The sequence below is a fragment of the Moschus berezovskii genome, chromosome 2, assembly GCF_049115385.1.
Source record: "Moschus berezovskii isolate FMDL1 chromosome 2, NW_MosBer_1.0, whole genome shotgun sequence".
NCBI classification, from domain to species: domain Eukaryota; kingdom Metazoa; phylum Chordata; class Mammalia; order Artiodactyla; family Moschidae; genus Moschus; species Moschus berezovskii.
This window is the reverse complement of record NC_142461.1, coordinates 66,110,406-66,134,024: the sequence shown is the minus strand read 5'-3', so window position 1 is coordinate 66,134,024 and position 23,619 is coordinate 66,110,406. Positions and strand designations below refer to the sequence as shown.

Genomic DNA, 23,619 nt, shown 5'->3' with positions numbered 1-23,619 from the left:
TACAGACAGTAAGAGAAGAGCCATTTTGAATGACCTGCTGTTGACTGAAAAAGATGCACAACTTGAGAATTGTGAGTCAAGCTTTATTTGGGGCAAAATGAGGACTGCAGACGAGGAGACAGCATCTCAGATAGCTCTGAGAAACTGCTCCAAAGAGGTCATGGGGGAAGCTCAATCCATAAAATTATGGTGAAGGGAGAGTTCAGTGCCATCAATGCTTACTTTACAAGAGGTTCTCTGTTAGTTGCCAGGATCTGATGTCATCATGAAGGGATTTAGTGGTTTTCTGGATATGAGGAGATGCAAGAATTGGGATCATAAAATCTGTTCCTTAAAATATCCACCTATCTAAAGACCTATCCCACCAGGTTCCCTGAAGCACAGGGTGTCTCACTCCACCCGAAATTCCCCTCAGGGAGTGTTGAAGGTGAACACCAGGGTTCAATCTCCACAGAGGCAGATGGCAAATGCCCTTGTTGTTCAGTCACTGCCAATACTCTGGGCAAGTGCCCATCTGTAGTTGAAACTGCCCATACAAGGATTATATGAGTTAACACAGTTAACATGCTAGGAACAGGGCCTGGTACATAGCATGCCTCAAAAACTCTTAGCTATTATTATCACACACATTCATGCCTCTTCAAATCTTCCTGGGCCCCCACAGCCAGCAGGACAAAGCCTCGATTTTCACCCAAAGGCAAACCAGGCCTCTCTTCATCCCTTTGTCCCCAGCCCCATCTGCTGCTTCTTTCAGGGATCCCCAGATAATGCACAGGCCAAGACCTGTTCACAGGACTCACAAGGCACTGGGGGAAGTTTCAGACACTAAGTTTTCAGACACCTTGAGCTGGCAGGGGCAGGGAATTGGGCAAGAAGTTTCTACAGTCAGCCTGGAAGCTGACTAGCGGGCCCACAGTGCCCACTGACCACTATGACAGGAGGATGGAGTGGGGAAACTGGCATTCACTGAGGGGTCTTTGACATGAGTTGAGAGGGGAGCTAGTTCCCTGAGGGATTCTCAGAGACAGGGAGAATTTAGATCAGGACACAGAAGGAAGAAGACTTTTCCAAGGGGGAGAAGAGAGGCCTGCTAGGAAGTGCATTTCTTACGGAAATGACTTTTTTCAGTGGTCTGCCCACTTCACTCTTCCTTTTCCTCTTAACTGATTGACTACCTTTTAATGAACACCTGCTATGTGCCATGCATTTTCCTGGCAGTTTATCACTTCATTCTTACAATCACCTGAAGGAGATATATGCACTCATTTTGCAGCTGAGGAAACCAAGTTTGAATCCTGGGTTCAGTCTGAAGCCAGGTCAATATGTTGCTTTGTCCTGCAAATGCCTCTAAAGACCAATCCCCGGTCCCTCTCCTCCCTGGAGTCCCCAGGATCTAGCTGACTGTTGCCTTGGCTTTTGGAATATATACCAGGACTTGGGCCACCATCTCCCTTATTTGTCCTGCAGAGACCTAGTTTCTCACATGCTGCCATGGAATAGCAAATGTTTACACAACTCTGAGGATGACAGCCCACTTGTGCACATCAGTGAAAGCAGACAGTACACTGGAAAGAACCAAACTCTTGAAAACCTACCTGAAACTTTACAGACCTGCTTCCAGGCTATGCAGATCTCATCGTGGAGCCTCACCTCTGAGAGGCTAGGGCGGCTCATAGGACTCCACCCAGGAGGGGCAGGGCTGCAAGTGTTTCCCCATCCAGATTCATCTTCCCTCTGACCACACTACATTGATTACTCCTGCTTTGCCCCTGACTAGGCTGACCCCAGCCCTTAGCACAAAGGTGTGCTGGCCACTGCCCACAGGAGCCATGCACCTGGTGAGGCAGAGGTAGCAGAAAGACCTGTGGTTGAGGCAGACCTGGTTCAAATCCCAGCTCTATTTCCTCACTGCGTGATGCTTTCTTCATCTGAAAATGTGACTCATTCTATTCACCTCACAATGTCTCGATGGGGCTTAAAGCGCATGATTTAAATGTGGCGCAGTCCTTGCCTCAAGGTTGTGGCTGCTGTTCAGTTGCTCAGTCTTGTCGGATGCTTTGTGACCTCAAGGGCTGCAGCACACCAGGCTTCCCTGTCCATCACCATCTCCCAGAGCTGGCTCAAACTCACGTCCATTGAATCAGAGATGCTGAGATGGGAATCTGAGTTCTTGTCTGCAGAGCTGAAGAACGGAATACATGAACACGCAAACATTCACAGTAGCAAGTGAATAGGATTAAAGAGGAGGAAAGTACAAAGCTCTCAGCATAGACACTGAGAGGGGGTAAAGAGTACCCCCAAGGTGGGACTGAAAGCAGTTTTTATATCCTTCCTCAAATTATTTCTAAACGATTATTGTTCTAACCAATTGTTGTTGTTGTTGTTAAGTCACTTCAGTCGTGTCCGACTCTGTGTGACCCCATAGATGGAAGCCCACCAGGCTCCCCCGTCCCTGGGATTCTCCAGGCAAGAACACTGGAGTGGGTTGCCATTTCCTTCTCCAACGTGTGAAAGTGAAAGTGAAGTCGCTCAGTCGTGTCCGACCCTTAGCGACCCCACGGACTGCAGCCTACCAGGCTCCTCCTTCCATGGGATTTTCCAGGCAAGAGTACTGGAGTGGCTTGCCATTGCCTTCTCCGATTCTAACCAATAATAACCATTATTTCTAACCAATCAATCTAAAGTCAAGTTAAACCAATCAATTTAAGTCAAGATTTTTAAAATCTTTATGGTTTCTCTTTATCCTTGGATTAAGTCACCACCCTTTTTCATGCCCTCTGGCCATTTTACCAGATATATGGGCTTAAGATTAATAATCTTTAAGAATTTTACAGTTTGTTGTGATCTGCACAGTCAAAGTCTACCAGACCACCTGCTTCCTGAGAATCTGTATGCAGGTCAAGAAGCAACAGTTACAACTGGACATGGAACAACAGACTGGTTTCAAATCAGGAAAGGAGTACATCAAGCCTGTACATTGTCACTCTGCTTATTTAATTTATATGCAGAATATATCATGAGAAATGCTGAACTGGATGAAGCACAAGCTGGAATCAAAATTGCCAGGAGAAATATCAATAACCTCAGATAAGGAGATGACACCACCCTTTTGGCAAAAAGCAAAGAAGAACTAAAGAGCCTCTTGACGAAAGTGAAAGAGAAGAGTGAAAAAGTTGGCTTAAAACTCAACATTCAGAAAACTAAGATCATGGCATCCGGTCCTATCACTTTGTGGCAAATCGATGGGGAAACAATGGAAACAGTGACAGACTTTATTTTGGGGGGCTCCAAAATCACTGCAGATGGTGAGTGCAGCCATGAAATTAAAAGACGCTTGCTCCTTGGAAGAAAACTTATGACCAACCTAGACAGCATATTTAAAAAGCAGAGACATTACTTTGCAAACAAAGCTCCATCTAGTCAAGGCTATGGTTTTTCCATGTATGGATGTGAGAGTTGGACTATAAAGAAAGTTGAGCACCAAAGAATTGATGCTTTTGAACTGTGGTGTTGGAGAAGACTCTTGAGAGTCCCTTGGACTGAAAGGAGATCCAACCAATCTATCCTAAAGGAAATCAGTCCCGAATATTCATTGGAAGGACTGATGCTGAAGATGAAACTCCAACATGCAAAGAACTGACTCATTTGAAAAGACCCTGATGGTGGGGAAGATTGAAGGCAGGAAGAGAAGAGGACGACAGAGGATGAGATGACTGGATGGCATCACTGACTCAATGGACATGAGTCTGAGTGAGCTCTGGGAGTTGGTGGTGAACAGGGAAGCCTGGCTTGCTGCAGTCCATGGGATCACAAAGAGTTGGACACTGAGCAACTGAACTGAACTGAAGATTAACAATCACCAGTTGCTTTTCCCCCAAGCATGTGGAACAGAATCCAATTACTGCCATTCCCTGGATCTGAGTGCTGATAACTTATCAGACTAAAGAGACATTCCAGGAATTCAGGACAATGAAGTGGATGTTTGCTGAAAACAACACTAAGGTCTCAGAGTTCTACAGTTCAGTTCAGTTCAGTCGCTCAGTCGTGTCCGACTCTCCGCGACCCCATGAATCACAGCACGCCAGGCCTCCCTGTCCATCACCAACTCCCGGAGTACACTCAAACTCATGTCCACAGAGTCGGTGATGCCATCCAGCCATCTCATTCTCCGTCGTCCCCTTCTCCTCCCGCCCCCAACCTTTCCCAGCATCAGAGTCTTTTCCAGTGAGTCAACTCGTCTCATGAGGTGGCCAAAGTATTGGAGTTTCAGCTTTAGCATCAGTCCCTCCAATGAACATCCAGGATTGATCTCCTTTAGAATGGACTGGTTGGATCTCCTTGCAGTATAAGGGACTCTCAAGAGTCTTCTCCAACACCACAGTTCAAAAGCATCGATTCTTCGGCGATCAGCTTTCTTCACAGTCCAACTCTCACATCCATACATGACCACGGGAAAAACCATTGCCTTGACTAGACGGACCTTGGTCGGCAAAGTAATGTCTCTGCTTTTTAATATACTATCAAGGTTGGTCATAACTTTCCTTCCAAGGAGCAAGCGTCTTTTAATTTCATGGCTGCAATCAGCATCTGCAGTGATTTTGGAGCCCAAAAAAACAAAGTCTGACACTGTTTCCACTGTTTTTCCATCTATTTCCCATGAAGTGATGGGACCAGATGCCATGATCTTTGTTTTCTGAATGTTGAGCTTCAAGCCAACCTTTTCACTCTCCTCTTTCACTTTCATCAAGAGGCTTTTGAGTTCCTCTTCACTTTCTGCCATAAGGGTAGTGTCATCTGCATATCTGAGGTTATTGATATTTCTCCCAGCAATCTTGATTCCAGCTTGTGCTTCTTCCAGCCCAGCGTTCCTCATGATGTACTCTGCATATAAGTTAAATAAGCAAGGTGACAATATACAACCTTGACGCACTCCTTTTCCTATTTGGAACCAGTCTGTTGTTCCATGACCGGTTCTAACTGTTGCTTCCTGACCTGCATACAGGTTTCTCAAGAGGCAGGTCAGGTGGTCTGGGATTCCCATCTCTTTCAGAATGTTCCACAGTTTATTGTGATCCACACAGTCAAAGGCTTTGGCATAGTCAATGAAGCAGAAATAGATGTTTTTCTGAAACTCTCTTGCTTTCTCCATGATCCAGCGGATGTTGGCAATTTGATCTCTGGTGCCTCTGCCTTTTCTAAAACCTGCTTGAACATCTGGGAGTTCACGGTTTACATACTGCTGAAGCCTGGCTTGGAGAATTTTGAGCATGACTTTACTAGCGTGTGAGATGAGTGCAATTGTGCGGTAGTTTGAGCATTCTTTGGCATTGCCTTTCTTTGGGATTGGAATGAAGACTGACCTCTTCCAGTCCTGTGGCCACTGCTGAGTTTTCCAAATCTGCTGGCATATTGAGTGCAGCACTTTCACAGCATCATCTTTCAAGACTTGAAATAGCTCAACTGGAATTCCATCACCACCACTAGCTTTGTTCGTAGTGATGCTTTCTAAGGCCCACTTGACTTCACATTCCAAGATGTCTGGCTCTAGGTCAGTGATCACATTATCGTGACTATCTTGCTCGTGAAGATCTTTTTTGTACAGTTCTTCTGTGTATTCCTGCCACCTCTTCTTAATATCTTCTGCTTCTGTTAGGTCCATACCATTTCTGTCCTTTATCGAGCCCATCTTTGCATGAAAAGTTCCCTTGGAATCTCTAATTTTCTTGAAGAGGTCTCTTGTTTTTCCTATTCTGTTGTTTTCCTCTATTTCTTTGCATTGATCACTGAGGAAGGCTTTCTTATCTCTCCTTGCTATTCTTTGGAACTCTGCATTCAGATGCTTATATCTTTCCTTTTCTCCTTTGCTTTTCGCCTCTCTTCTTTTTACAGCTATTTGTAAGGCCTCCTCAGACAGCCATTTCGCTCTTTTGCATTTCTTTTCCATGGGGATGGTCTTGGTCCCTGTCTCCTGTACAATGTCACGAACCTCCGTCCAGAGTTCATCAGGCACTCTATCAATCAGATCTAGTCCCTTAAATCTATTTCTCACTTCCACTGCATAATCATAAGGGATTTGATTGAGGTCATATCTGAATGGTCTAGTGGTTTTCCCTACTTTCTTCAATTTAAGTCTGAACTTCGCAATAAGGAGTTCATGATCTGAGCCACAGTCAGCTCCTGGTCTTGTTTTCGCTAACTGTATACAGCTTCTCCATCTTTGGTTGCAAAGAATATAATCAATCTGATTTCGGTGTTGACCATCTGGTGATGTCCATGTGTAGAGTCTTCTCTTGTGTTGTTGGAAGAGGGTGTTTGCTATGACCAGTGCATTCTCTTGACAAAACTCTATTAGCCTTTGCCCTGCTTCATTCCGTGCTCCAAGGCCAAATTTGCCAGTTACTCCAGGTGTTTCTTGACTTCCTACTTTTGCATTCCAGTCCCCTATAATGAAAAGGACATCTTTTTTGGGTGTTAGTTCTAAAAGGTCTTGTAGGTCTTCATAGAACCGATTAACTTCGGCTTCTTCAGCATTACTGGTAATCCAGGCCTATGCCCCAACCAGAGTTCTACACTGACTAGTAATTTCTACTTCAATGCTAATCCTATCATCTCATCCTCCATCACCCACTTCTCCTCCTGCCTTCAGTTTTTCCCAGCATCAAGGTCTTTTCCAGTGAGTTAGCTTTTCACATCGGGTGGCCAAAGTATTGGAGCTTCAGCTTCATCATCAGTCCTTCCAATGAATATTCAGAACTGATTTCCTTTAGGATTGACTGATTTGATCTCCTTGCTGTCCAAGGGACTCTCAAGAGTCTTCTCCAACACCACAGTTCAACAGCATCAGTTCTTTGGTGTCCAGCCTTCTTTATGGTCCAAATCTTTTACCCATACATGACTACCAGAAAAACTGTAGCTTTGACTATACAGACATTTGTTTGCAAAGTAATGTATCTGCTTTTTAACACGCTGTCTAGGTTTGTCATAGCTTTTCTTCCAAGGAGCAAATGTCTTTTAATTTCATGGCTGCAGTCACCATTTGCAGTGATTTTGGAGTCCAAGAAAATAAAATCTGTCAATGTTTCCATTGTTTCCCCATCTATTTGCCATGAAATGATGGGACCAGATGCCATAATCTTTGTTTTTTGAATGTTGAGTTTTAAGCCAGCTTTTTCACTCTCTTCTTTCACCATCAAGAGGCTCTTTAGTTCTTCGCTTTCTGCCATAAGGGTAGTGTCATCTGCATATCTGAAGTTATTGATATTTCTCCCGGCAATCTTGATTCTAGCTTGTGCTTCATCCAGTCTGGCATTTCACATGATGTGCTCTGCATATAAGTTAAATCTGTGATAGAACTTCAAAAATGTCACTTCCTTACCCACCTCCCTCTGGGAGCCAATACCCAGGAAGCAGAGAATTAGGCAGGATGAAAACATCCTCAGGCCTGGAAGGAAGCCTTATCTAGCTACTGACCACAGTGCATGTGCAGATAACCCTGAGGTCAGTGACCCCACCTGGGCCAGGAGAGGCTCTGACACTCCTGCGCTTGCGCAGTCTGGGCTGACTCTACACTCCGCCCACGCTGAGCCGAGTGAGCTGAGTGAGCCCTGGCCACCAGTCTCGGGCCCAGGGGCAGAAGAAGCAGCACATGGAGAGTGGGCAGCTGGTGAGCAGATCCCCTGCTCCAGGGTGCGGTAAGTCCCTTGACATGGAGGACAGCCCCTTGCACCCCCAATCAGGTGAGTTGGGCATGGACCGGCTGGGAGAAAGCAGGAAGGAACATAGTATGGGTGTCACTGAAGCCCACCACTGACGCCCCAGTGCCACCTAGCTGGTCGAGCTTTCTTTTCTTAGTAACTTCGGGCAGACTCATCCGTCTCCCAATCCTTCCACCTTCTCAAAAATCCAGCAGAGGATGGGAATGGAAAGGTAATGGTTGTCCAGGGAGAAATGAATTTGCTGTTGTAACACACAGATGCTACCCATTTATTTTTCTTAAACAATCAGCTTTTTCCAAAAGCAATTTTGAACAGCTTATAAAGAAGAGCTTCACAATAAGGTTAATAGTAAATAAGACATGGGAAATCATGGGCTGGGGTAAAAATAAAGTAGAACTTAAAGTCGCTCAGCTGGTAAAGAATCCGCCTGCAGTGCAGGAGACCCCGTTTCAATTCCTGGGTCGCGAAGATCTGATGGAGAAGGAATAGGCTACCCACTCCAGTATTCTGGCCTGGAGAATTCCATGGACTGTATAGTCCATGGGGTTGCAAAGAGTCAGACACAACTGAGCGACTTTCATTAAATATATTTAGTAAAGATAAGATAATCATGAATATGGGCCTGAGTATCCTAGTCTCCATGGTAAAAAGGGAAATAGGATCAGCAACTGGAAAGGAAGATGCATACTAGTCTTATTTTTTTTCTTAGAGCTTTATATAACAGGCATTGAGCATTGTGAGAAATAGGTCATTTACTTCATATTTCTAAAAATTCAGAAGCAGATGAAATCAAGCTATTTGGCTCACAAGAGCCTTTGAAAAGGCAAAGGGAATGGTATTAAAGTACCACCCCATTAGGGTGAATGCATTCCAATACAGGTTTCTGATGGTCAGATTGTCCTGGGTGTTCAGCGAGTTTTCCCTTTCCTCATCGGTGTTGTAGACCCGCATTTCTCAAACTTTGATACGCATGCAATCTCCGGCAAGTCTTTTGAAAATGCCTTTCTGATTTAGATCTGGGGTGGGCAGTTCTAAAAACCTCCCAGGGTTCCACGTGTACCATACTTGGAGCAAGGAGCTAAAAGCCCAGACTTCTCTATTTGTGCACCTGTGCGGCTTCCCCCAACTGAAGGTAATGCAGTGCTGCCCTAGTTCCCACTGACCACTGGTGTCCAGTCCCAAGCCATGACTCCCGACTCACACAGAGACTGATAAGTATCTACCATGTGTCAGAGCGCCCTTAGCAAAATGGCTGTTCCTGCCCACCCCTCCCCCTAAAAGCAGCTGCCTCTAGAAACTTCTTCATGCTCTTGTGCTGCCACAGTTAAATCTTTTGTGGATACGGTCTCTCATTCCACTGAACTCAGAGAGCTTTTCCTTTGGGGAGAACTCATGTTGCAATAGAGGACTAGAAGGAGGGCAAGACTTACACCAGAGTGCCAAGCCCTGGGTGCAGGGGCAGAGGGTTGAGGGCCCTGTTAGCCACACCTTATAATGCTGTAAAATATTGGCTTGAAATAATCCATGACATGAAAGAGACTGTAAGCTTAAACCCTGAGCCCTGAGCACACTTCTGCAGCTTGCCTCCCCTTCCAGCGCCTGTCCCCCACAGCCCACCCCGTGCCTGCGACCACTGCCTCACCTCTGAGTGGTTCTGACAAGGCTTTATCCACAGGGTCGTCATGGAAGAAGACACAACCCCTCCATTTTCCCTTGAAATCACTTCCCCAAGTTGCAGTCCCACTCCCTCCTTCACAGAAGGAAGCAGTTCCCTGTGCCCAGAGGCTTGGTTTGGGTAGTCTCACTTTGCCTGGGCTGGGCAGTGGAGGGCAGGGCACCTTTCCTAGGGCCACAGTCCAGCCTGAGCACATCTAGGTCCAGCTAGCCTGGCTCCCAGCCAGGCTGTCAGAATACATCTGGCACATGGCTTCTAGAGACCATCTTGATTTAGTAGTCAATTAGAGTATTTATTTTGTGAAATGGATGTGTTCTGTCCAAGCTTATAAGTGCTGGATCAATCCAAGAAGCTGAGTCTGAACTATCTCCTTCTCCTCTCTGGGCCAAGTAGGAGATAAACCTAGATTCTCTTCCCGGATACTCTCATCTTCTAAGCCAAAGGAGTAGCCTTGTCTGCAGGAAAAAGAGCAATCTCAAGAAACTGACATGCAGGGGCTCCATATCCAGATATCCACCAGTGCATGTACTGAGCACCTCCTGTGTGCCTGCAGTGCTAGCTCTGGAGCAAGCAGAGGAGAAGACCAGACGTGGGTGGGAGCCCTGGGTGAAGCTTCCCAGAGATGCTGGGGGGTGCAGAAGGTTGAGAATGGCCAAGCATTCATTCAACAACTGTTTACAGAGCACCGACTACGTGCCAGGCACTGGGAATAAAGAAGTGAAAGAGACAGATAAAACTCCCTGCCCTGAAGGATCTTACATTTCTGTGGGAACAGAACATTAATGAACAGCAGAGAAGGTGTGTCTTATAGTGTTAAAAGGAGAAAAAAAGGGCTTTCCTGGTGGCTCAGTGGTAAAGACTCTTCCCGCCAATGCAGGAGACATGGGTTCAATCCCCGGGTTGGGAAGATCCCCTGGAGTAGAAAATGGCATGGGATTATTCTTGCCTGAATAATCCCGTGAACAGAGGAGCCTGGCGGGCTACAATCCATGGGGTCGCAAAGAGTCGGACATGACTGAGTGACTAACACACACACTAGAGGAGAAAAAGGCTAAGTGAAAAGAAATAGGCAGGGTACCCAGATGAGGGATGCAGATAACTGGGCGAGCCTCACAGAGGTGATGTTATTTCTCAATGATCCAAAGGAGGGAGGGAGAAGGCTAGCGTGGCAGGGCTGAGTGAGAGCAGAGAGAAGGGAACCGGAGACAAGGTCCTGCTGGGCGTGGTCGCCATAGAAAGGACTTTGCTTTGACTCTCAGAGACCAGGGAGCCAGGGGCAAGTTTTGAGCCAAGGAGTAACATGATCTGACAAATGTCTCCGAAGGATGGCTCCAGCCACTCTGCCCTTGGCCTGGCCGTGGACACAAGTCTGGCACAGAGGAGGTGCTCAGCCAATGTCAGTGCACCGTCCGTCCTCCTTCCCGGCTCAGGAGATGGCTCGTCTGCTTCCGGGAGTTGGGCTCCAGGAAACACTGATTCAGCTCTCACCCACACTAGGCCCCATGTCAGGTGATACAGACAGGCCAAGCATCAAAGGCCAATGGTGTCGATGGTGCTCTGTCCACCAAGGTGCTTGCCCTCAGCAGAGTGTTCACCTCTCTCCCTCCCTGTGCCTTTCAGGCCCCTCATTGTTCTCTTGCACAAGTTCATGCTCCACTAGGACATTCCTCTGTGTGTATCTGCTGCTCCAGCCTTTGCCCTCTCTCCAACTCATGGGGAGCCCCTCAGAGGCCTACCAGGTCTCTTTGGAAGGATGCTAGACAGATCCTTTGAGAATACTGGAGGACCTCTCAGCGTCTCTATTTCCCAAGCTGCAACTCCTTGTGCCCCAACTCCTCTGAAGTAACAGGAAGGGTGCTCAGAGACCCTCATCAGACAGAGAAGATATTTAAAGAGCACCTACTGTGTGCAGGGCACCATGTGAGGGGCACCAAAGAAGGCTACACGCTCATTCCTGTTTCCCCAAAGTCACTGCAGAGGCAACCGGCCATCCCAGGGCCAGAACCAGGCATAGGGCAACTGTGTCCCCAATCTTGGAACACTGTGATACGGTGCAGTTCCCTGAGTGTGGAATGCACAAAGGACCTATGAGAATTGCCTCCAGAGCCCAGAGAGGATGTTTTCCTGGGGCAGGGTGGGACAGGAGGTGGGAGAGAAGCTGGGCCTCAGGGTCTGGCAGAGTGGAGAGCTGCGGTGGGTGGGTGTTTCATGCAAGAGGAAACCTACGGAAGTGAGGAAGCACACGGTGCTGGTGAAGCAAGAAGATGGAGAAAAGGACTCACCCCGCCACCTGGCCAGAGCTCTGCCTCTCCCCCTCATCGCGCTCCCTGAGGTCTAGTTGTGGGGCCATCCTTGAGGCCCAGCCCCCTGCCTTTCTGGTCTCGGGGTTCAGATAGCCCCTCCCTAGGACTTATCTCCCCAGAACAGCTTGGGATCCTGGAGTAATTTGAAGCTCTTTATCAAGGGCTGGCAGAATATGTCCTAGAGGACTAATCCAGAGAGAATCCCAGGGGCCAGGCAACCCCCAGTCAGCCTCCCAGAAGAGGTGTGACATTGGTGCCCCACAACGATCAGGGCCCCTGTGTTCACCTGTGAAGGAGAGGAATGGTGGTCAGCAGCACATGATGTGAGACTGCAGGTGGGAAAGGGCTTCAGATGAAGGCGCACACCTCTAGAAAGGTACCTGAAAGATACCCTCACCTTATACCTGACTCACGGCTGTGCTGGGAGGCCACCATCATGGGGGAGTGGAGGACAGTACTCAGGGCTGGAGGCCATCAGTCTCAGGGCAGGGTGGTAGTTTCAAGCCTAGGAAGTCTAGATGAGGAGACTAACTCCCTCCCAAGGGCCCTGCCCCAGTTCCCAGGCCCTGCAAGTGAGGATTCTGAAAAAGGGTCAGAGGTCTGCGGTAAGGGTAGACCAGGGACAGAGCAGCAACGGAAGCACGGAGGCCTGGCTGCAGCCTAGTGGAGGAGGGGACCTCCGCTGCTGCGCCCCGTGCAGGATGGAAGGAAGCCAGGTTGAACTGGTGCCTTGGCATCTTCCCACCTGTGTGAACTTGGCCTGCCACTTAACCTGGCAGTATCAAATGGACGTGGATGTGAGGTGTCCCTCGGATGAAGGGAGCCAGCTGGTCCCAGAAGTTACCCTGGACTCCAGACGCCCTGCTTGTCCGGGTTAAGAGTTGCCCACTTTAATGGGGGAGATAGAGGAGTCGTTCCGGAGGTTTAGGAACATTAGGCCGGGGGAGGGGAGGGTCGTTCGTCCCCCCCGCCCACCACCACTGCTGGAGCTGCAGGACCAGGCGGGGACCGAGGACCCTGCAGCTACCCGATTGCGGTCCCGGGGGAGGTGGCCAAGCCGGATAAGCAGCAGCAGCCGGCAGGCGGGCGGCCGCCTCCCCTGCAGGTCCGGCCCCGCGGGCGGGCGGGGCACCGGGAGAGGAGGAGCCTCCGGGCCGGGCCACCGCCTCCGCCGCCGCGGACCTTCTGCTGCCGCCGCTCGGAGCAGCGGCGGGCCTGAAAGGTGAGTGACCCCTCGCCCAGGTCTCCGCGGGGCTGCGCGCTGCCAGGGACCCCGGCCCCGGAGGCTGCCCACGCGTGCAGGAAACCTGGGCGACTGGGACCCAGCCACGTGTGCCCGGCGGCAGCGAACCCGGGTCCCGGGTCCTCCACTCCCTGTGTGCCTTCCTTCTCAACCTCGTGCGCCACCCGAGGTGGGCAGGGCCGGGCGCGCGCAGCGCCGGGGTCGTGGCCGAAGGGACCGAGCTAATTCCCCGGGATGCTGCATCCCGCGCCGCACCCCGCGGACCCGCCGAGTCCAGCGGTCCCGCGTTCCCCGCTGCTCCCGCCCGCGGTCTCCGGGGAGCGCCGGAGCCGGGGGCGGGATCATCTCGCCAGGCCTCCCAGCCCTGTGGCTGCCCCGGGCGGGGCAGGCGGCAGGGGCGGGGGCTCCCGACCTTGACCAGGAAGAGGCTGGGCTGACCAGTGTCCTCTGCCCGCGGAGCTCTTGCCTGGCAAACTTACCGGTTTCCCCGAAATTGGGGCAGGCTGCCCAGAGAGGCGTGGTTGGAACTTTGCTCACTCTGGGTTAGATGAAGGGAAGGGTACGACGAGTTAGTATGTCCTTTGAGGACCAGGAGGCTGGGTCCTCAGGGAAAATGCAGACAGGTCTTGTTGGAGCCCTGGCAGAGGACTCTGGGGAGAGGCCTCAGAGGTTTCCAAGGCCACCTCTGAGACGCAGGCTGCAGAGCGGGATCCTGGAAATACAGGGAAGTATTTCTGTCCACCAGAGTCCAGTGATGATATGATTAATAGCAGACATTTATTGTGCATTATCTACACCAGAATTCTTGCTTTGCACACAGTATTCTTCAGTATGGAAAGGCACCATTATTATCGCATTTAAGTTGGGGAAACTGAGCGTCAGGCAGCATGGGTATTTTATAAGGAGTACTAAGTTGCAAAAGTAGGATTTGTACACTGATTTATCTGACATGAGAGCCAAGAGGATGCTACTACTGGGAGAGATAGGTCATGCTCTCAGAGGAATGTGGCAGCCTGAAGAATCCCAGGCTAGGGGCCAGAAAATCCACAAGACCGAAGAGTCTTAACCTGGGTGTGACCCTCGGTCACCTGCATGGTTTCTTAAAAATACAGATACCTAGGTCTTCCTTGTTGGTTCAGTGGTAAAGATTCCACCTGCCAATGCAGGAGACATGGGTTCAATCCCTGGGTTGAGAAGATCCCCTGAAGAAGGAAATGGCAACCCACTCCAGTATCCTTGCCTGGGAAATCCCACAGACAGAGAAGCCTGGAAGGCTACATACAGTCCATGGGGTCGCAAAAGAGTCAGACACGACTAAGCAACTAAATAACAACAAGGTCCTACCCACAGATGGCCGAGTCCAATTCTGCAGAGTGAACCCCCCAGCATCTAGTCAGGAGTGCCTAGGGGGCTGAGACCATATCTAAGTCATCTCTACCCGCATCTGTATCCCCAGTGGCCTCCAGAGGGGCCAGCTTGGAGCAGGTGCTTTTGTTACCAAGTACAAGTTCACTCTACTCTCCACACAACATGCCAGTTAACCGGGAGATGAGGTGTTGAGGCAAGGAATACGACTTTATTTGAAAAGCTGGCTGATCGAGAAGATGGCAGACTAATATCTCCAAAAACCATCTTGTGGGGTCTGGGTGCTAGGTTCTTTTATAGAACCAGAGAGAGAAGCAGTGAGGAACTAAGATAAAAAAAAGGAGAATAGAGGCAATGAGGAAGTAAAGTAAAAAAGGCCATCAGTCTTGCAAAACATCTCTGGGAATGGCCAGCCTTGGGAAAGGGATATGCTATTCTCGTCTTTCTTACAGCCACTCACTGGTGGACAGGGTCAGATTATCTCCCTAGGAGCTGAATAAGGGCGCTCTAGATTAACAGTCCGGAGAAGGCAATGGCAAGCCACTCCAGTACTCTTGCCTAGAAAATCCCATGGACGGAGGAGCCTGGTAGGCTGCAGTCCATGGGGTCGCTATGAGTCAGACATGACTGAGCGACTTCATTTTCACTTTTCACTTTGACACATTGGAGAAGGAAATGGCAACCCACTCCAGTGTTCTTGCCTGGAGAATCCCAGGGATGGGGGAGCCTGGTGGGCTTCAGTCTATGGGGTCACACAGAGTCGGACACGACTGAAGTGACTTAGCAGCAGCAGCAGATTAACAGTCAGGCAGAGGGACAGAGTTCTTTGAGGCAGGCCCTAACGTATGATTATAATAACAAAAGCGATGAAAAACAAGTCAAAGAAATAGATCGAACATGGAGTCAATTGACTCTCCCTGCAACACTTAAGCAATGTCTGATGGATGAATGGACTTCATGGGGCAGGGGCTGTCACTGGGATAGAAAAGTTTTCCTGAAGGAGGCCTTGAATGATGGACAAGTGACCTCAGCCAGGCCTGGGGGAGGAAGGCCTGGAGTTGGCATGTGGTGACCCTGGCCTCAGAGTTTGCAGGGAGCTCAGGCCAGGCCATTTGTTCATTAGAGGGTTGGACAGACAGCCTCAAGCTTGTTGAGCTCCCCAGGACCAGGCCTGGTCACACTGGGATCATAGGTATGCCCTCTTTGGCCTAGAGATGCCAAACAGATGAACTCCTCTCCCCTCCAAGTTTTCTGTCCTTAACTCAGGGCCCTTCCTTTATAGGATATATCAGAGTGTTGGGCAAGGCTTCAGATAGTTAAAAGGGGAAATATAAGGACTAAAGTCCATAGCTGCAAACCTGAACAGTGGAGTGGCTAACTGCAGAGGGGGCCTGCCTTTGCAGTCATCAGAGCCCTTTACCGTGTGGCCTAAAGCACGGCCTCCGTTCTCGGAACCTGTTTCATCTACAAGACCTCGCTAAGGGCTTGGGACCTGATATTCCAATAAAGCAGGAACAATAGTGCCTGCTGGGGGAGGATGCACTGTGTGTGCTGAGGTTTAGGAGTACAGTAAATATCAGACCCCTTCCCATTCTCCCAGGGTTTGAGTGTGAAAAGCAGCTGGGAACCTTACAGGCTCTTTGCTCCTCTTGTCTGAACCCCTCAGTTCACTAGAGCATGGCCTCCATGGTCCCCTTCTCTGTTGCAGACCTGGTCTTGAGCCCAGGCCTAAGTTTAGTTTGGGTTACAGAACTTGGAGGTGGGAAGGCAAGGGGTGGGAACATGGCACACTAGGTGGTTTTCAAACATTTGGGTACAGAAGTCTCACTTCCTCCTATCTGCGCCCCACAGCTGGGCCCACCTACCTGTCCAACCTGATCTGCCATTCCCAGACCTCTGCGTGTCAGCCCTTCCTGCCCTTGGCATGCAGTGAGCACCACTTCATAACTGAAAAGCAATCGTCATCATCACTGAATAGTCAGCTCCCCACGTGCCAAGCACACTTGAACCTTCCAACTGTCCTATGAAATAGACAGTGCTATTCTCCCAGCCTTATGTTTCCCAAGAACACATGAGACTCCATTCTTTTGACACCAGATTTGTTCTAACCACTGACTATAACTACTTGTCCAAATTTTGCCTAATTGTTTCTTCATTCAACATTTACTGAGCACTAACTTGGTGTCAGGCACTCAGGACCTGGTTTGAGTCCCACTTCTAGCAGAATGAGTGTAGGTTGTCGTTTATAATCACACGAAAACCAACACCCTCCACTTATTTCTGAATATGAGTGGGAGAACTAAGGTTCCACAGCTAATGCGAGGGAGCCAGGATTCAAAACCAGAGATGGCTCCTCCCTGAGCTGGAGGTATTGACCACTGCCCTGGCAGGATCAGTGGCTGCAAATTTATGCAGAATCATAAACCCCTGCATTGTCTCTTCAACCCAGAGCAAAAGATTTCCCCCGTCCTCAGGTATGGAACACTGTCACTGGAGAATTACCTGATGCTCAACTCTTTCCAATCAGTCTGTCCTCATCAGTCACCATTGTCATCTGGCAAAACGTGCCACAGGTGAGCCCTAATTGACCTGCAATCAGGCAGTAAGGGCTCACTCCACCTTCTGCTTAATGAGATCCAGGTGGGGTCGAAGCACACAGCACGTTTTTAAGCCTTTTAGAGCTATCCAATTAGGAGATTAAACTGTTAAAAATGCAGCCTCAAGACTATCAAATCAGTCAAGGTAAATGTAAAGGAGTTTATGGACTGGTGAATGGGCCTCCTAAGTCTTCTGTGGGGAGTAGGCTGTCTTGGTTCAAGTGCAGACAGCATGGTTCCCAGAGCCTGTGTGCCATCTGTGATGGGAGGACCCATGATTGTAGCGACCAGCGCTTCTGGTGGCTGTCAGGCTGTGGAAAGGGGAGGCCTGTGATTTGACTGGTGGGCTTGGGGAGGTGACAGCATGCCCTGCTATTGGGATGAAGGTCTCTCTGAAGGTGTATCACTCAAGGCTGACAGCTGAGGATGTTAAGGGGCTTCAGGTGGCCCTGTGAGATGGGCCCTCCAGGTAGATTTTGTGAAAGACAGCCTGGCCAAATACAGTGCCTGTGGAGTCACCCCAGTGGGCCTTTTGAATCAAATGGGTCTGTGCCAAGCCCAGGTGCCCAGCCAGACGTGTATGTGGGTCAGTATTGCACAGATATGGTGGGGTAGGGGTCTGGCAAATGAGCCATGACCTGGTGTGGGGCTGAGCCTCTCCTGGAGGTCAGAGCAGGCCCCTTGTGGCTATCTACAGAGATGGCTCCACACTGGCTGGAAATCAGGTGGCGTCTGGAATTTTTAGGGAAGAAACAAGACATGCTGAGCCAGGTGGCCAAGGGTTGTGATGAGAGTTCAGGGGGTTCAATCTGGGAAAGCCCTGCCCTCCTGGTGTTCCTAGATTAGAAGGCTGGAGATCTGACAGCTCTGTGAGTTCTGGCTTGGTGGCCTTTGTCCTCTCGTAATTTTGCTGTGGCCTTCCCTTGTGGCTCAAGTGGTAAAGAATCTGCCTGCAATGCAGGAGATGGGGGTTTCACCCCTGGGTCAGGAAGATCCCCTGGAGAAGGAAATGATAACCTGCTCCAGTATTCTTGCCTGGGAAATCTCATAGACAGAGGAACCTGGCGGGCTACAGTCCGTGTAGTCACAAAGAGTCAGACATGACAGAGCGACAAATCAACAACAAAGTTTTGCTACAGCTCTTCCAGAACATTCTGATCTGGCATGGCTCTGTGCGACATGTGAAGGGAGAGGGAATCACAAGATTGGGGGAGCTCAGGACACAACTAGTGGCTTTGGGAGAGCCCCAGGGGGCAGGGCATCACAGCTGGAACCATGGGGGTGCTGTTCATGCCTGGAGCTCATGCCTGGAGGGTTTGCTTTCAGAAGGAAGTGTGGTTTCCTGACAGGGCCGCTTCTCCAAGAGGCTGTGTAGGTACACAGGAGTGGAGAGCCCTCAGGGAACTTACAGTCAACTGGGAAGCCAAATGAGGATACAGAATGCTCCTTGGCAGCGGAAGGGAAAGAGTCCAGGGCTGCATGTGGCCGGTGGCCTACAGCAGAACACAGGCCATGCATACGAAATAGCAGTTCTAAGATGTAGGTTTGGGAGCTTTCCTGCTTACTGTCTTGCTTAACCATCAGAACAGAGAAGGAAAGTAGCCTGCCCAAGGTCACATAGCTGTGCACGGTCAAACCTGAATTCACACCTAGATCTGTCTAACTAGATCCCCCATGAGGACAGCTGCCTCTGTATTCAGAATGAGGGAGATGGGTGGGGGGCTCTGAGGGGGGGCGCAGCTGGAGGTGCCTTGCATGCCCAAGGACTCAGGCTAGATCTTCAGGGAAGAGGAGTGTGAATGGACGGAAGGATGCCAAGACTTCAGGTGGAGATGATGGCACTGGCAGAAGAGGGGAGCAGTGGGGACTAGAAGGAGGGGTGGCAGATGAGTTGATCAGGGGAAAGTCAGTCTGTGCATTGCTGGTCTAGGCTAGACTCGGGAGACATTCCACAATGCCCCTCCCTGCCCACAGGGTGAGACAGAGGAGCCTTAGCCGAGAACCATGCAGGCCCTGACCTGTTGCTGGTAATAAGAGTAAACCTGTCTGGAGACCAGGATGTGTATTCTGGTCATCAAAGGCCCAGATGCCCATAGTTCCTCACAGCTAGTTTCCCAAAATCACCAGTTTTCCAACAAATTGAAAACAAAGGTACTTGTCGTAAGACTGAACTTGGCACGCTGCTGCTGCTAAGTCACTTTAGTCGTGTCCGACTCTTCGCGACCCCATGGACTGCAGCCCACCAGGCTCCTCCATCCATGGGATTTTCCAGGCAAGGGTACTGGAGTGGGGTGCCATTGCCTTCTCCGAACTTGGCATAGTTTACTTCAATGATACAAAAGCTTCCACACCTCTGGCCTCCCCCTGTGTTGTTGGTGTGGCCTGGCCTCCAGGGTCACTGCACAGGCAGGCCTTCCCCATCCAAGCTATGTCCCCTGGACAGTATTGTCTTTCTGTTCGTCCTTCTGTCTGTCTTCCCACGGGAGAGAGGCACCCACTAGCTAGTAAAGATGACTGTGAAGCCTTGTTGGCACCTAATGTAGAAAGAATTATCACTAAGCCAATGACAGCCACAGTGATTGCAATAAATTACCCCCTGAAGCAATTGGTAAATTGCCATTTTCTGCAGCCATTACGTTTGGCTTTGTGTCTGAGAAGAAAAGGCACTCTCTCTCTCTGTCTCACACACACACACACACACACACACACACACACACACACAGACTCCTGTGGTGAGGCAGTCTGCCCTGCGTTGGATGACATTTATTCATTTTATGTATCCTGGGTTCTGCTGGCTGTCGTGCCTCAGTTCCTGCAGCCAAGAGACTTGAGTCTGAGCCACTAATTATCACCAGTGAGGTTTCCTCCCTAAACAGGAAGTATCAAGCCCAAGCCACTCGCTCGCAGTGCACTCTGAAACCAAGCATCAGTCACTGCTACGTTCACTCCCGGCAGCCGGGAACCAGAGTGCAGGCTGAGGCGGTGGCAGCCCGGCTGTCCAAGCCCCTGGCAGTCCCACGCCTTCTGATCATCCGCCTGAGTTCTGTGTTCCAAGCCAAAGTCAGGTCAGGGGGAGACCCCAGGGAGAACGGGTGGCCAGATCACAGTGGGGCTGTCAAGGGACGCGTGCGTCAGACCCTCGCATCGGCTTGTCGTGGGTGAGTCTGGTTATAGGGTGCAGAGCCACATGGCCTGGGCAGCATGTGGGGCCCTCTCTCCAGCCCCTCCAATCCTGATCTGCTTGAGTGTACCCCAGCATCTCGGGGAGCCCCTGTTTTAGAACTGGCACCAAAGAGCACCATCTGGTGATGTTCTTGCCAAAATGGGAAATCTTATCATCAGCACATTAAGTCAGAAACCTTAGTAAAGGGTTCAAGGATTTATCACACACAGTGCCTTCGGTTAATGTGAGTACTGGCTTTGTGGGTTCTGGTGTGTTAAAAAAAAAAAAAAGGGAAGGCGGGTTCATTTGGGAATTGTAAATTTTACTTATTAGTAACCACTTCTGGGTTGGTTTATCAGAGAACTGCTGCTGTAAATAGTCGAACCGGATTTTTTTTAGAATGTTTCAAAAATCTAAATGTTTGTAAAAAGCCTTGTAAATTATTCATCCACCTCTGTTTTGCAGGCAGTGTGATGATAAACCTCTTTTCTGTCCAGCCAAACTCGCGTATATGTGTCTGTGTGTGTGCAGGGCTGTGTATGGATGCATGTGCACGCACCCCTGCTTTGTTATTCTCTTCTGTAGGAACTGTTCAGCCTTCCTTTTAAAAATATAATGATTTTTTAATGATGTCTAAATAATGATTCTAGGCAGTATTACAAGAAATATAACAGTAAAATGTTTGTTAGAGTCCATCAGAAAGGGAAAATGCCCACAGGAAAAAAAATAGAAACGCACCAATTAGATGTGCGTGTCTGTGACCCAGCTTTTAAACCTGTACTTGAGATGGCATCTTCTATGCTGTCTCCTGTCAGGTCAGCTGTGGGGGTTTGGGGGGTGGGCAACTGGACACAGGTAGCACCTCCTTCTTGCCCCCTGGACCCCTCAACCTGAGATCAGGGAGGGAGGGCCGGTGCTGCTGTGGTTTCGCATCTAGGACAGAGGGCAGCCCTGGATTTGCAGGAAAAACTTGAGAATGAGAGCTTGAAAAGTATGAGTTTGGGCAGCTGAGCTGGGTGGAGGGAGAGTGGAGAGGAAGCCGAGACCACCTCAGAGCTCCGTGGAGACCAGATGACTGGCTATTACTCACACCCATGTGCATGAGCAGGCCTGGATGGGGCTAGGGCAAGAGCCATCTAGGGGCCATCAGGAAGTCCTAACTTGACCTCGGTTTTCTCATCTGTGAATGGAAGCAGTGATACCCTGAGTGTACAAGTCCACAGTCAGAGTCTGTCCACCGTGTGAGTCAGACCCCACCTCGTCGTCTCTTCTTTGACTCCTGATTGTTGCTGGTGTGGCGTGTGCCAGACACTTTCTGGGTACTGGGCTGTGACCTCCCAGCTGCATCTCAGTAGGGAAGGGCTGGCGGACCTCATAGCCCCAGGGAGACCGGGATTTCTACATGACGTGGCTTTAGGGGCAGTCATGTGGAGGGAAGGAGGAACTAGGGGACTTCCCTGAAAACCATATCTATTTGCCTAACAAGTAGCCGGCTTTGTACTTAGATTGTCTCTTTCAGATTTATAAAATGGGAAAGATTTTGTCGGAGCTGTCACATTTACCAGACTGGGAAATGTGAATTATTCATATCAAAGTGTGTTCATTTTAATATTAACATTAGCACATGGGGAAGGGCGATGGAGATTTAAGGAGGCTGGGAACTCCACCACCATCCACCCTTTGGGCCTCTCAGAGAAAGTTCCTACCATTATATGCTGGTTCCATCCTGTTAGCATGCTGCAGGGAGCCAAGGGGACCAGGGGAAGGAGGTTAATCCTGCCTGGAAGAGGAGGTAAGGTGAGGGCTTCACAGAGGACTGGCCTTTCTGCTGTACCTTGAATTTTGTCATTTGGAAGGAAAAGACTTTTCAGGCACAGAGATTAAGTCTATGACTTGATCAGGAAAAAGCATAAGGAAGGAAGGCTGTCCAGAGTCATGACCATAGGCCAGGTGGGTCTTGATTGGGAAAAGCCAAGGAATTCATCTGCCCGAAGCCACAGCTGTGCCTCGCCTGCCCCAGGTACTATTCCCTGATGGAGACTGGCCAGATCGCTCTGAATGGTTGCTACCTCCTGGCTCATTGGCCCAGCATCCCTGAAGCCTCCTTCCCTGGGTTTGTCCTTACCAGGCTGCACCCTGATGTGCCTCAGATGTGGTGTTTGATTTCCTACTTTGGCCAGAGTTGCATGAGTCGAACTGTGTCATTCTATTTATTTGCAGTGTGTGAGTGCAGCTATGCATTAGTCTTCTGTGTTACTAAGTTCATTAAACAGTGAAATAAATGTCTGGCCAGTTCTAACTAACAGTATAAGCAAGCTACAGTAGGACATCGAAACTCATCATATGATTTAATCCCCTCTGGGTAGAGGAGGACCCCAGCTAGGCTCTGGGGTGAACAGCCAGAGCTCACTCCCAAGAGCACTCTGCCCTCAGGCACAGAGTCTAGCAGTTAAGCCATCCAAACCACAAACATTGATGGACCACCTACATGGTGCTAGGTCCCAGACCAGATGCTGCTGCTGCTAAGTCACTTCAGTCGTGTCCGACTCTGTGCGACCCCATAGACGGCAGCCCATCAGGCTCCCCCGGCCCTGGGATTTTCCAGGCAAGAACACTGGTGTGGGTTTCCATTTCCTTCTCCAATGCATGAAAGTGAAAAGTGAAAGTGAAGTCACTCAGTTGTGTCCGACTCTTAGCGACCCCATGGACTGCAATTCACCAGGCTCCCCCGTCCCTGGGATTCTCCAGGCAAGAGCACTGGAGTGGGGACCAGATGCTAGAGACAGAAATGAGTCCAAAGTGGCCCCTAGTCTGGTGGGATGATAGACGAGCCAACCAGTATGTGTAGTCAATGGTAATGTGACAGGACTGCAGGCTGAGTCACAGAGCACAGGGTCCCCTCCATCCGTCAGGGCCCAGGAGGAAGCCGGGAGGTGCTTCCAGGACCACCTGGACCAGCTCTTTGAGTTCTCATAGATTTCCCTGGTGGCTCAGAGGTTAAAGCGTCTGCCTCCAATGCGGGAGACCCGGGTTCAATCCCTGGGTCGGGAAGATCCCCTGGAGAAGGAAATGGTAACCCACTCCAGTATTCTTGCCTGGAGAATCCCATGGACAGAGAAGCCTGGTAGGCTACCGTCCATGGGGTCGCAAAGAGTCAGACACGACTGAGCGGCTTTACTCGGTCTACTACTAGACTTCTAACAAAAGTCAGAGTTCTGTGTGGAGCTGGCCTGCAGCAGGTGGTTGGAAGGGAGTGGCATGACGACCATCCCCACACAGAGCAGTTGGAGAGTGGAGGATGAGTCCCACTATCCCTAAGAGTTCAGAGGAAGAGGCCCCTGAGGGTCAGGGTCAGGCACCCCAGAGGCTTCCTGGAAAAGGTGGCCCATCAGCTGGGCAAAGTCAGGAGACATGCACCCCAAACCCAAGAATCTGGCCATGTGAGGCAGGCTGAGCTGTTTGGCGAAAGTCTGGGGACCTGCCCCTTTCCCTTCCTCTATCCTCCCTGGGGCAGGGGAGCCCTCAGGGCCAGGTGGGCCCATTGCTGGATGTGCAAAT

At 50.0% G+C, this 23,619-nt stretch overlaps 1 protein-coding gene across 2 annotated transcripts in view; it reads left to right on the top strand.

The window, feature by feature from the left end:
* Positions 1 to 12,831: 12,831 nt before the first annotated feature.
* Positions 12,832 to 23,619, top strand: part of STEAP3 (STEAP3 metalloreductase) — a 48,520-nt gene continuing 37,732 nt past the window's right edge. Inside the window, exon 1 of one of the 2 annotated variants that reach the window (XM_055397947.2) lies at positions 12,832 to 12,915. The gene's annotated coding sequence lies outside the window, so the exon portion shown is untranslated. Of the gene's footprint in view, positions 12,916 to 19,828; positions 20,057 to 23,619 lie in introns of those variants that run through there. The other variant, XM_055397946.2, reaches the window with a different exon arrangement.